Raw genomic sequence first — 11,017 nt, forward strand, 5'->3', positions numbered from 1 at the left:
AGACTAAAACAATAGATATTCCAAGTAGGAACACTGAAGTCTAAATATAGAAACAAAGTCTAGCACATTCTAGCTCATTTTTCTTTTAGAACACTATCTTATTTCCATCCAACCTATTAAAGGGTGGAAGAGGTTCTCACCTGAATATATGAGGAAGGATAGGTTCTGACATCATGAGAGGAGGTAAAATTTCACCATGGGTAGGATATAATTGCCACACAATCTCCATTCCAAATCCAAAGATCAGATCAATAGTGTGGCCACCCACAGATATATAGAGGCAAGGGGGAATCCCCAATAAACTATCATCAAAGGACCATGGATTTAGAGCAGGAAGAAAAATTGGAAATCATCTAATCCTTTCCTTTTATTTCACAGACAAAACAGACCCAAAACAGACCCAAAGATGGAAAATAAATTGGTCAAGGTCACACAAGTAGGAGGTAGCAGAGCTCAGATTAAAACCTAGACTTTGATTCCATATCTAGTATGATCTCCTTTGAGCCACACTACTCCCTTCATCCATCAAAAGACTTCTATGCAAGGCATAGCAGGACCAAGTGGCACATTTTAGTGCTCAATAAAAGCACATCCAGTCCTGCCTGATTGTTACACTCCATCACTGTGAATCTCTACATCCCCAATTTTGAAATTTTATTTACAAACGATGCAAACTTTTGATGTGTCTTCCCATTAACGAAAACTTTTGAAGAAAGCATTTTAAAAACTACAACCAAAGTCAAGGCCACACCCACACTTGCTTCAGAAAGTCAATGAAATATCTTACAAGAGAAAGCTGTGTCATTATGGGACTAACCAAGAATGTAATCTTAGCAAGTGAGCTATCAGCAAGTTAACACAACCGCCACAGGTGATGACCCAACATTGTGTCATGATCTTGAGATGTGAAAGTCCACTGGATAGCTAAAAGAAACTCAACAAGCCTTAGGGCAGAAGACACCTCTTCTCTTGCTGCCTGTTTTCCTATGCTGCTGCAGCAAGGCTGAAGGACAGCATTGATCAAGATAATGGTCACTTCACCAATCAATCCCAGTGTCGATCAGACTGTGCAAGGATGGGGTTCCATTCTTTTTTTTATGTTACTTTCTTGACCCATTTTTGTTCTTTAGTCATTTTTCAATTATGTCCAACTCTTCATGACCCTATTTGGGGTTTTCTTGGCAGAGATACTGGAGTGGTTTGCCATTTCCTTCTCCAGCTCATTTTACAGATGAGGAAACTGAGGCAAACAGGATTAAGTGACTTGCCCAGGGTCACACAACTAGTGTCTGAGGCCAGATTTGAACTCAGGAAGATGAGTCTTCCTGACCTGAGACCCTGAACTGTATCCACTGTTGTCAGTAAGCAGTATACGTCAAACTTCTTTTTTTCTAAAACAATTTATTGTTTTTTTAATTAATTTTTAAAAATTTTAAATAATTAATTAATTAATTTTTAGTTTGCAATATTCACTTCCATAAGATTTTGAGTTTTAAATTTTCTCCCCCTCTCTCTCCTCCTCCCTCCCCTGACAGCATGCAATCTGATATAGGCTCTACTTATACATTCATATTAAATATATTTTCACATTAGTCATGATATAAAGAATAATTGGAAGAAACCACAAGAAAGAAGAAACAAAACAGAACAACAAAAGAAAAGGAGAGCAAATAGTATGCTTCCATCCGCATTCAGACTCCACAGTTCTTTTTCTGGAAGCAGACAGCATTTTCCATTGTGAGTCTTTTGGAGTTGTCTAAGATCCTTATGTTGCTGAGAAGAGCTAAGACTATCAATGTTAGTCATCACACAATGTGGCTGTTACTGTGTGCAATGTTCTCCTAGTTCTGCTTATTTCACTGAACATCACATTTATGATTACTATCTGTGTGAATGTGAATGGAATGAACTCTCCCATAAAACAGAAGTGGATAGCAGAGTGGATTAAGAACCATAATCTTACAATATGTTGTTTAAAAACCTGGAAAGATTTATAAGAACTAGAGTTTTGCTTTCTATCATCACCTCCCTCAGTCTGCCCTCCCTTCTATCAGCCCCCTCCCTTTTCTTTCTCCTTTCTCCTCCTACTTCCTACAGGGTAAGTTAGATTTCTATACCTAACTGATTATGTTATTCCCTCTTGAACCAAATCTGATGAGAGTAATGCTCAAACAATGCTCATCTCCCTCCGTTCTTTCTCTCTTCTGTAATAAGTTTTTGTGTCTTTTCATGTGATATAATTTACTCTGTCTGCTTCCTCCTTTCCTCTTCTCCCAGAGCAATCAATTTTCACCACTTAGAGTATTTATCATCACATCAAAATCAACTTATACCCATACCCTCTGTCTATGTATACCCCTTTAAATGTCATAATAATGATACAGTTCTCAAGAGTTACAAGTATCATCTTCCCATGTAGAGATGTAAACAGTTTACCCTTATTATAATAATAACGTTTTTTTTTCTTTCCTGTTTACCTTTTTATGCCTCTCTTGAGTCTTGTATTTGAAGATCAAATTTTCTGTTGAGCTCTGATCTTTTCATCAGGAAGGTCTGGAACTCCCTTATTTCACTAAATGTCCATCCCCCCCCCCCGAAAGATTATGCTCAATTTTGTTCCTTTGCCTTATGGAATATTGTATTCTATGTCCTCTGATCTTTTAATGTAGAAGCTGCAAGGTCCTGTGTAATCCTGACTGTGGTTCCATGATACTTAAATTGTTTCTTTCTGGTTGCTTGCAGTATTTTCTCTTTGACCTGGTAATTTTGGAATTTGGTTACAATATTCCTTGGTGTTTTCAATTTGGGATCTCTTTCAGGAGGTGATAGGTGGATTCTTTCTATGGCTATTTTATCTTCTGGTTCTAGGACCTCAGGGCAGTTTTCCTTGATGATTTCCCGAAAGATGTTGTCCAGGCTCTTTTTTTCATCATGGTTTTCAGGTAGACCAATAGTTTTTAAATTGTCTGTCCTGGATCTATTTTCCAGGTCAGTTGTTTTACCAATGAGGTATCTTACATTTTCTTCTATTTTTTTCATTCTTTTGTTTCTGTTTGACTGATTCTTGCTTTCTCATGGTGTCATTAGCTTCAACTTGCCCAATTTTAACTTTTAATGTTTCCTTCTACCAGATTTTGTACCTCCTTTTCCATTTGGCCTGTTTTACTTTTTAAGGAGTTCTCTTCAGTGAGTTTTTGTGCCTCCTTTTCCATTTGGCCAATTCTACTTTTTAAGGAATTGATTTCTTCAGTGTAATTTTTCCCCCTCATTTGGCCAATTGTATTTTTAACAACTTGTCAATTTTTTTCCTTCTTTTTCCAAGCTATTGACTCTCTCTTGCATACCTCTCATTTCCTTTCCCATTTTTTCTTCTACTTCCCTTATTTGACTTTTAAAATCCTTCTTGAGCTCTTCCAAGAAGGGTTTTTGGGCTTGAGGTCAGTTCATTTTCCCCTTTGAGGTTTCAGATGTGGATTTTATGGACAATGTTGTCCTCTTCTGAATTTGTGCCTTGATCTTCACTGTCCCCATAATAATAATCTATGGTTATTGTCTGTTTCTGCTTTCTGCTCATGGTGTTTGCCTATTTCCTGTCTTTTAAAGTTAAGGTCTCCTACTAGAGCACAGGGGTTACAAACTTCCTGTGCTGGGAGCCTGGGACCTGGTCACTGGCTTTTTGTGCTGGGGCCTCAGGTGCTGGTAGCTAGAGGCTGTAGGTTTCTGGCAGCTTATCTGGTGCTGAGTTGGGGTCAGCAGCACTGGAGCTCTTGAGGTGGGGGTGGCGAGTCTGGCCCCTGGGGGACACCTGCTCATTTGGGCTTCTTTAAAGCACTTGAATGTTTGGCGACTGAAGGACACCTGCCAGCCTGGAGTCGTGCCAAAGCACCGGGAGATTTAGTTTCTGGAGAAAGCCATTGCACATGGTGATTTTCTGAGCTGGTGTTTACTGGTTTTGTTGCTTGTGCTGAGGCACTTGGGGGTCCTAGTGTTGGCACGTACTTGCTCCACCACCCTGGGGCTCAGGACCTGCCCCTGGTTTGCTCAGGTGGGGCTTGCCATTGGTTTGCTGTGACGCCTCCTGTCCTGTTCAGCTTCCCCTCTCCCAGAGTGAGAGGTGCCTTTTCTGATAATCCCTCAAGCTTCCCAGCCTACAAGACTACCGCACCCTGTCTTTCTGCTGGCTCAGCTGTTCCAGGGTTTTTCCTGGGGTGATATTTTCTGGGCTTTCAGAGGTCAATAAGGGAAGGTGAACAGAGAAGTCTCCTGCTGGTGCCAGCTGGCTCTATACAAAATTGAGCCCTGATGGAGCTGGGTCTTTGATTGAAGTGTGAAAGCTCTTACAGTTTCACATCTGGAAGCCACCCCATTGTGTAGATCCCTAAGATGGAGGCTGGGGGCAATGAGGGCCACACGCCAAGACCATTCCCTATTTACATCTGTTCTCTTCCTTCCCTTGAGAATAGTAATAAAGTTTGGTTAGCTACTATGCCTATGTGATTCTGTTACTCTTTATCCAAACTCTCTTGAATGACAAAAAAATCAATAAATACTGATTTTTGTTAGTATATGAGTATTGTGAGGCCTTTAAAGCTCATTTATCTAGTTTTAATCAATGAGTACTCACTAAACCTCTACTATGTGCCAAGCCCTGTGTTAGGGGCTGGACATACAACTAAATAGGAAGAAATAATCCTTAATGACAACTAGATTATATTCTAATGGAGGGGGCAAGAAATATCATTAAAATAAAATATATACAGGATAACTTAAAATATATGCAGAATAATAAATATATTTAAATAGATATTAAAATACACATAGGATAAATTAAAACATTAAAATATATAATTAAATTATTAAAATAATTTAGTTAAAATCAAAATATATTTTAATATGTTAAATTAAAACACATAGGATAAAAATAAACTTAATAAATACAAACATATATATGAAGTAGTAAAATACAAGGTAGTTTGAGAAGAAAGGCACTAGCTGTTAGGAAAAACAAGAAAGGCTTTAATGCCAAGAAGAACAGGAATGGTATTTCAAAATACATGACTGGTTCCACAGCTTAGGTCTTTAGGTTTTATGTTATCAATTCAATCATTCTTATTTCATTCTGTTCCCCTGTTCTCTACGTTTCAGCTAAACTGGACCATGAACCCAGTTTCATCTGTCCAACTTGTGGTGTATTACTTTGGAAATTGAACCTGGGAAACCATCACTAAAATTAATAAATTAAATATAAATAAATTAATAAATAAATAAATTACTGAATAAATAAATTAGTTTAGGCAGAATTGTTATTTTTATTATATTGGTTCAGTCTACCCATGAGCAATCAATATTTTCACAATTGTTTAGATCTGACTTTATTTGTGTGAAAAGTGTTTTGTAATTGTGTTCATATAGTTCTTGGGTTTGTCTTGCTGATAATGCTTACTGATGATTTTAGATACATATATTGCTTATCATTATAAGGAATGCTCCCTTTATTCTTATGCTCTTTAGTGTTTTTAATAAGAATGGATATTATATTTTGTCAACAGCTTTTTCTGCATCTATTGAGATAATCATGATTTTTGTTGGTTTTGTTATTGATATGGTCAATTATGTTGATAGTTTTTCTAATATTGAACCCACCTCCATTCCAGATATAAATCCCACTAAATCATAGTGTATAATCCTTGAGATATATTGTTGTAATCACCTTGCTAGTATTTTGTTCAAAATTTTGGCATCAATATTCATTAGGGAAATTAGTTTATAGTTTTCTTTCTCTGTTTTAGCTCTTCCTGGTTTAGGGTATCAGCATCATATTTGTGTCATAAAAGGAATTTGGCAGGATTCCTTTGCCCATTTTCCCAAATAGTTTATATAGTATTGGAATTAATTGTTCTTTAAATGTTTGGTAGAATTCACTTGTGAACCCATCTGGCCCTGGGGACTTTCTCTTAGTGAGTTCATTAATGGCTCATTCAATTTTTTTAAAGATGAGGTTATTTAGGCATTCTGTTTCCTGATCTGTTAATATGGGTAAGTTATATTTTCATAAATATTAATCTATTTCTCTCAGATTGTCAGATTTATTGGCATATAATTGGGCAAAATATTTTCTAATGATTGCTTTCACTTCTTCATTGGTGGTGATTTCACCCTTTTCATTTTTGACACTAGATAGTTGGTTTTCTACTTTCTTTTTTTTTAAAAATCAAATTAGCCAATGACTTATTTATCTTATTAGTATTTTTTCATAAAATAAGCTCCTAGTTTCATTTATTAGCTCAATAATTTTTTTTTTAAACTTTCAATCTTATTTATCTCATCCTTGATTTTCAGGATTTCCAATTAGGTGCGCAATTGGAGGTTTTTGATTTGTTCTTTTTCTAGTTTTTTTTTAGTTGCATATCCAATTTATTCATCTGTCCTTTTTCTATTTTGTTGATGCAAGAATTTAGAGAAATAAATTTTTCCTTAAATACTGCTTTGGTTGCATCCGATAAATTTTGGGATGTTGTCTCATTGTTGTCATTCTCTTTAATGAAATTATTGATTGTTCCTATGATTTGTTCTTTGACACACTTGTTCTTTAGTTATTTAGTTCCCAATTAATTTTTAATCTATCTTTCCATTACCCTTTGTTGAATGTAATTTTTATTGCATTATGATCCAAAAAGTATACATTTCATATTTATACCTTTCTACATTTGATTTTGAGGTTTTTGTGCCCTAGCACATGGTCAGTTTTTGTGTAGGTGTCATGTGCTGCTAAGAAAAAGGATTCTGGTTTTTGATGCACTCTGCTGTCCACTTCTGTTTTATGGGAGAGTTCATCCCATTCACATTCACAGTTATGATTACTATCTGTGTATTTTCCTCCATCCTATTTTTCCTCCTTTCTTCTTCTTTCTCTTTCTACCCTTTCCTTCCTCACCAGTGTTTTGTTTCTGCCTACCACCTCCCTAGAACTGCCCTCTCTTCTGTCAGTACTCCCCCCACGCCGACCTAATCTCCTTTCCGACTTCCATGTCTGCTTCTACTTCAACTGAATGTGTAAATGATTCCCTCCGAGTCAATACTGATGACAGTAAGGTTCAAGCAATCCCCATCACCCATCCTCCCAACTCCCCCTCGTCGCACCTCTTCATGGGAAATAATTTCCCCCATTCTACCTCTCCCTTCCTTCTGCACCCGTTGTACTCCTCTCTCTCATTCCTTAATTTTTTTATGTCATTCCCTTAAATTCACCTTATACTCATACCCTCTGTCTATGTATATGTCTTCTAGCCATACTATTAATGATACAATTTTAAAGAATTGATGTAAACAGTTTAGTTTTATTGAATCTCTTATGTTTTCTTTTCCCTTTTTACCCATTTATGCTTCTCTTAGGTCTTGATACTGGAAATAAAATTTTTGGTTTAATTCTGGTCTTCTCCTTATGAAAGCTTGAAATCCTTCTATTCAATTGAATGACCATTTCCCCCCTTAAAGTATTATGCTTAATTTCACCAGGTAAGTGATTCTTGGTTATAGTCCTAGCTCCTTTGCCTTTCAGAATATCAAGTTCCATGACCTCCAATCTTTTACTGTCGCAGCTGCTAAGTGCTGTGTAATCCTGATTGTGGCTCCCAAATATTTAAATTGTTTCTTTCTGCACACTTGCAGTATTTTTTCCTTGATCTGATAGTTCTGAAATTTGGCTATAATATTCCTTGGGGTTTTTATTTTGGGACCTCTTTCCTGAGGTGATCCGTGGGTTCTTTCAATGCCTATTTTCCCCTCTGGTTCCAGGACATCAGGGCAATTTTCCTTGATAATTTCTTGAAAGATGCTGTCCAGGTCCTCCTTTTGATTATGACTTTCAGGTAGTCCAATGATTCTGACGTTGTCTCTCCTGGATCTATTTTCCAGGTCAGTTGTTTTTCCCATGAGGTATTTTACATTTTCTTCTATTTTTTTCATAGTTTTGAATTTGTTCAATTGATACATGATGTCTCACAGAGTCATTGACTTTCACTTGCCCAATTCTAACTTTTAAGAAGGTGTTTTCCTCAATTAGCTTTTTACTTTCTTGGCTATTTGGCCAATTGTCCTTTTTTAAGGAGTTGTTTTCTTCTGTGAATTTTTGTATCTCCTTTTCCATGTGGCCAATTCTCCTTTTTAAGCAGTTGTTTTCTTTTCCCAAGCTGTTGAGCCTTTTTTCATAATTCTCATTTCTTTTCCCAATTTTTCTTCTTTCTCTCTTACATGATTTTTAAGCTCCTTTTTGATCTCTTCATGAGTTCTTTCTGGGCATGAGATTACTTCCCATTTGTCTTTGGAGTTTTGCCTTGTAGGTGTTTTGCCATTGCTGTCCACTTCTGAGCTTGTATCTTGGTCTTCCCTGTCACCATAATAACTTTCTACAGTCAGATTTTATTGTTGTTGTTTTTTGCCCATCTTTTTTTTTTTCAACATTTTCCTTTTCTTTTCAATTTGAGCTTTGCTCCCAGGGTGGAAGGGGCACTGTCTCAGGCTTCTTGTGCCAGGGGCTGCAGGCACTGGCTGTTTACCCGGTGCTGTACTGATATTGCTCTGAGGCCAATGGAAGACCCTTGTGTCTGGTGCTGCACTGAGAGAGTAGAGTGGGGGTGGCTGGTGCTGCTAAAGGTCATAGGTCAACTTACTTGGTTTTGAGCTGGGGTCCGAATGGTGGTATCTGGTATGTGCTGAGGCCAGTGGGGGGTTTCGGCATTTCCCTGGGGCTACACTGAAGCACGTGGTGGTCTGGCCTCTGGTGGCTGCCTGTTTGCCTAGGCATCATTAGGGTTAGCTTCTACCTGTTTGCCTGAGGATACACTGAAACAGGTGAAGGTCTGGCCACTGGAGTTTGTCCATTTGCCTGGGGTTACACTGAAGCATGAAGAAGTCTGCCCCTGGAGGTTGCCTGTTTGCGCAGGACTACACTGAAGCACTTGGAGTTCTCAGAGCTGGAGTCTGCCCATTCCCCTCACTATGCTGAGGCAAATGGGGGGTCCTGGTGTTGGTGTTTGCCTGCTCCCCCACTGGGCTCAGGATCTACCAGTGATGTGCTGAGGCAGGGCTTGCTGCTGGCTTGCTGGGATGCTTCCTGTCCTGTACTATGCTCCCCCTTTACCCCAGGGAGACAGACCTTTCCTGCTGATCTTCCAAGTTTCTTGGAATTATTTCACCCCAACCCCATCATTTTGCTGGGTCTGCTATTCCAGGATTTGCTGTGAGGTGCTATTTTATGGTAGTTTGGAGGCGAATGTGGGGGAATTATGGTGATTTACGGCTTCCTCTGCTATGGTGGATCCCAGAAGTTCCTGGACAAACAATTTAACCTTTCATCTATAAAATGGGAATAATGAGAGTTCTTACTTACCCACCTCACAGGGTTGTTGTGAAGATCAAATGAGTTAGCATATGTAAAGCACTTTGCAAACCCTAAAGTGCTATATAAACATAGCTATTATTATTATTATTACCAATAATAAATGAAACAATGTCAAGGTTTCACCTCACACCTAGTAAATTGGCAAAATTGATAAAAATTGGAATAGACAATGCTGGAGGGATTGGCCGTGTCAAAAAAAAAAAATTGTCTTATTTCTTTCTCTGAATCCTTGATCTCCCTACCAGGAGAATGTTTTCATGTTTCATCAAGAGTTTTCTGTAATTATGGTTGATCATTACACTAATAAGAGGCAGATAGGTGGCAAAGTGGATAAAGTGCCTTGAGGGGCCTGGAGTCAGGAAAATTCATCTTCCTGAATTCAAATCTGGCCTCAGACACTTACTGAACAGGTCACTTAACCCTGTTTATCTCAGTTTCCTCCTCTGGAAAATGAGCTGGGGAAGGAAATGGCAAACCACTCCAGTGTCTTTGCCAAGCAAATCCCAAATGGGGTCACACAGAGACTGACACAACTGAAAAGTGACTGAATAATAGCAAAATTACACAGATAAAAGCTCCTAATTCTTTCTAAGATGTTTGCCTTTGCCATATTGTTGTCATTGTATAAATCATTCTCCTGGTTCTGTTCACTTAACTGTGCAGCAGTTTATACAAGTCTTCCCAGGTTCCTCTGAAACTATCTCCTTCATTGTCCTTTCTTACAACACAATAGTATTCCATCACATTTATATGCCAAAACTTGTTCATCTATTTTCCAATCTACGAGCACTCCCTTAGATTTTCATTCTTTGCCACCTCAAGAAGAGCTATAAATAATTTGTTACATCCTTAGAGTTTAGGATTGATTACCTGAGCTGTTTTTCTCTTGAGACCTTGTTTGTAGACGTTTTAGAGTCATTCTCTTCTTCTGCATTTGTCTTGAGCTTCCCTGCCAGCATAACAGCTCTTTATGGTGGGAATGGTTTATTTCCTCATTCTTCTAGACTTAGGATTTAATGTTGGGGCTTTGTGGCACTTCTGGAGAGAAGGTCTGGGCTAGTTCTGTTTATGCTTTTTTAGAGTATTGAATATCATGTTATTCCAGAATCTTAAGGACAGGCTGGGGACCTGCAAGCTCTCAGTGCCCACAAAGTGGCCTGATGGCAGGGGAAAGTGTGATTGGTGCCCCCCTGGTCTGAGCTCTGCAAGTTCCCGACCTGGGTTTGGGTCTGAACAATAGAAGCATGCTGCTGGACTTGTCCCTGTCAGCTAGCTGGAAAGTTCTATTGGTGCAGAGAGAGAATGGTAGGCTCCTCTTTGGTCTGGAATTCCTACCCTGGACATTCCTCTATAGGTTGAGCTGGATGTTGCAATTGAGCCCCTACTCTGGCCCTGGGTTCTGAGCCACACCACTGCTGCTTCATTCTGAACATACCCCTTTCCTGATAGATGTTATAAAGAAGACCCCAGACTCAGTTCTGAAGACTGGTGTCTCAAAGACTTTTTATTAAAGAGGTCGAAGTACGTCCTTTTGATTCTTGTGAGAAGCAGGCACGCCTCCTTTGAAGGGGAGAGTGCACCGAGTACAGAAGCAAGAGCAAGCTTTATAGTTAGTAA

The sequence above is a fragment of the Vombatus ursinus genome, unplaced genomic scaffold (genome assembly GCF_900497805.2).
Source record: "Vombatus ursinus unplaced genomic scaffold, bare-nosed wombat genome assembly UNPS02014814.1, whole genome shotgun sequence".
Lineage (NCBI taxonomy): Eukaryota > Metazoa > Chordata > Mammalia > Diprotodontia > Vombatidae > Vombatus > Vombatus ursinus.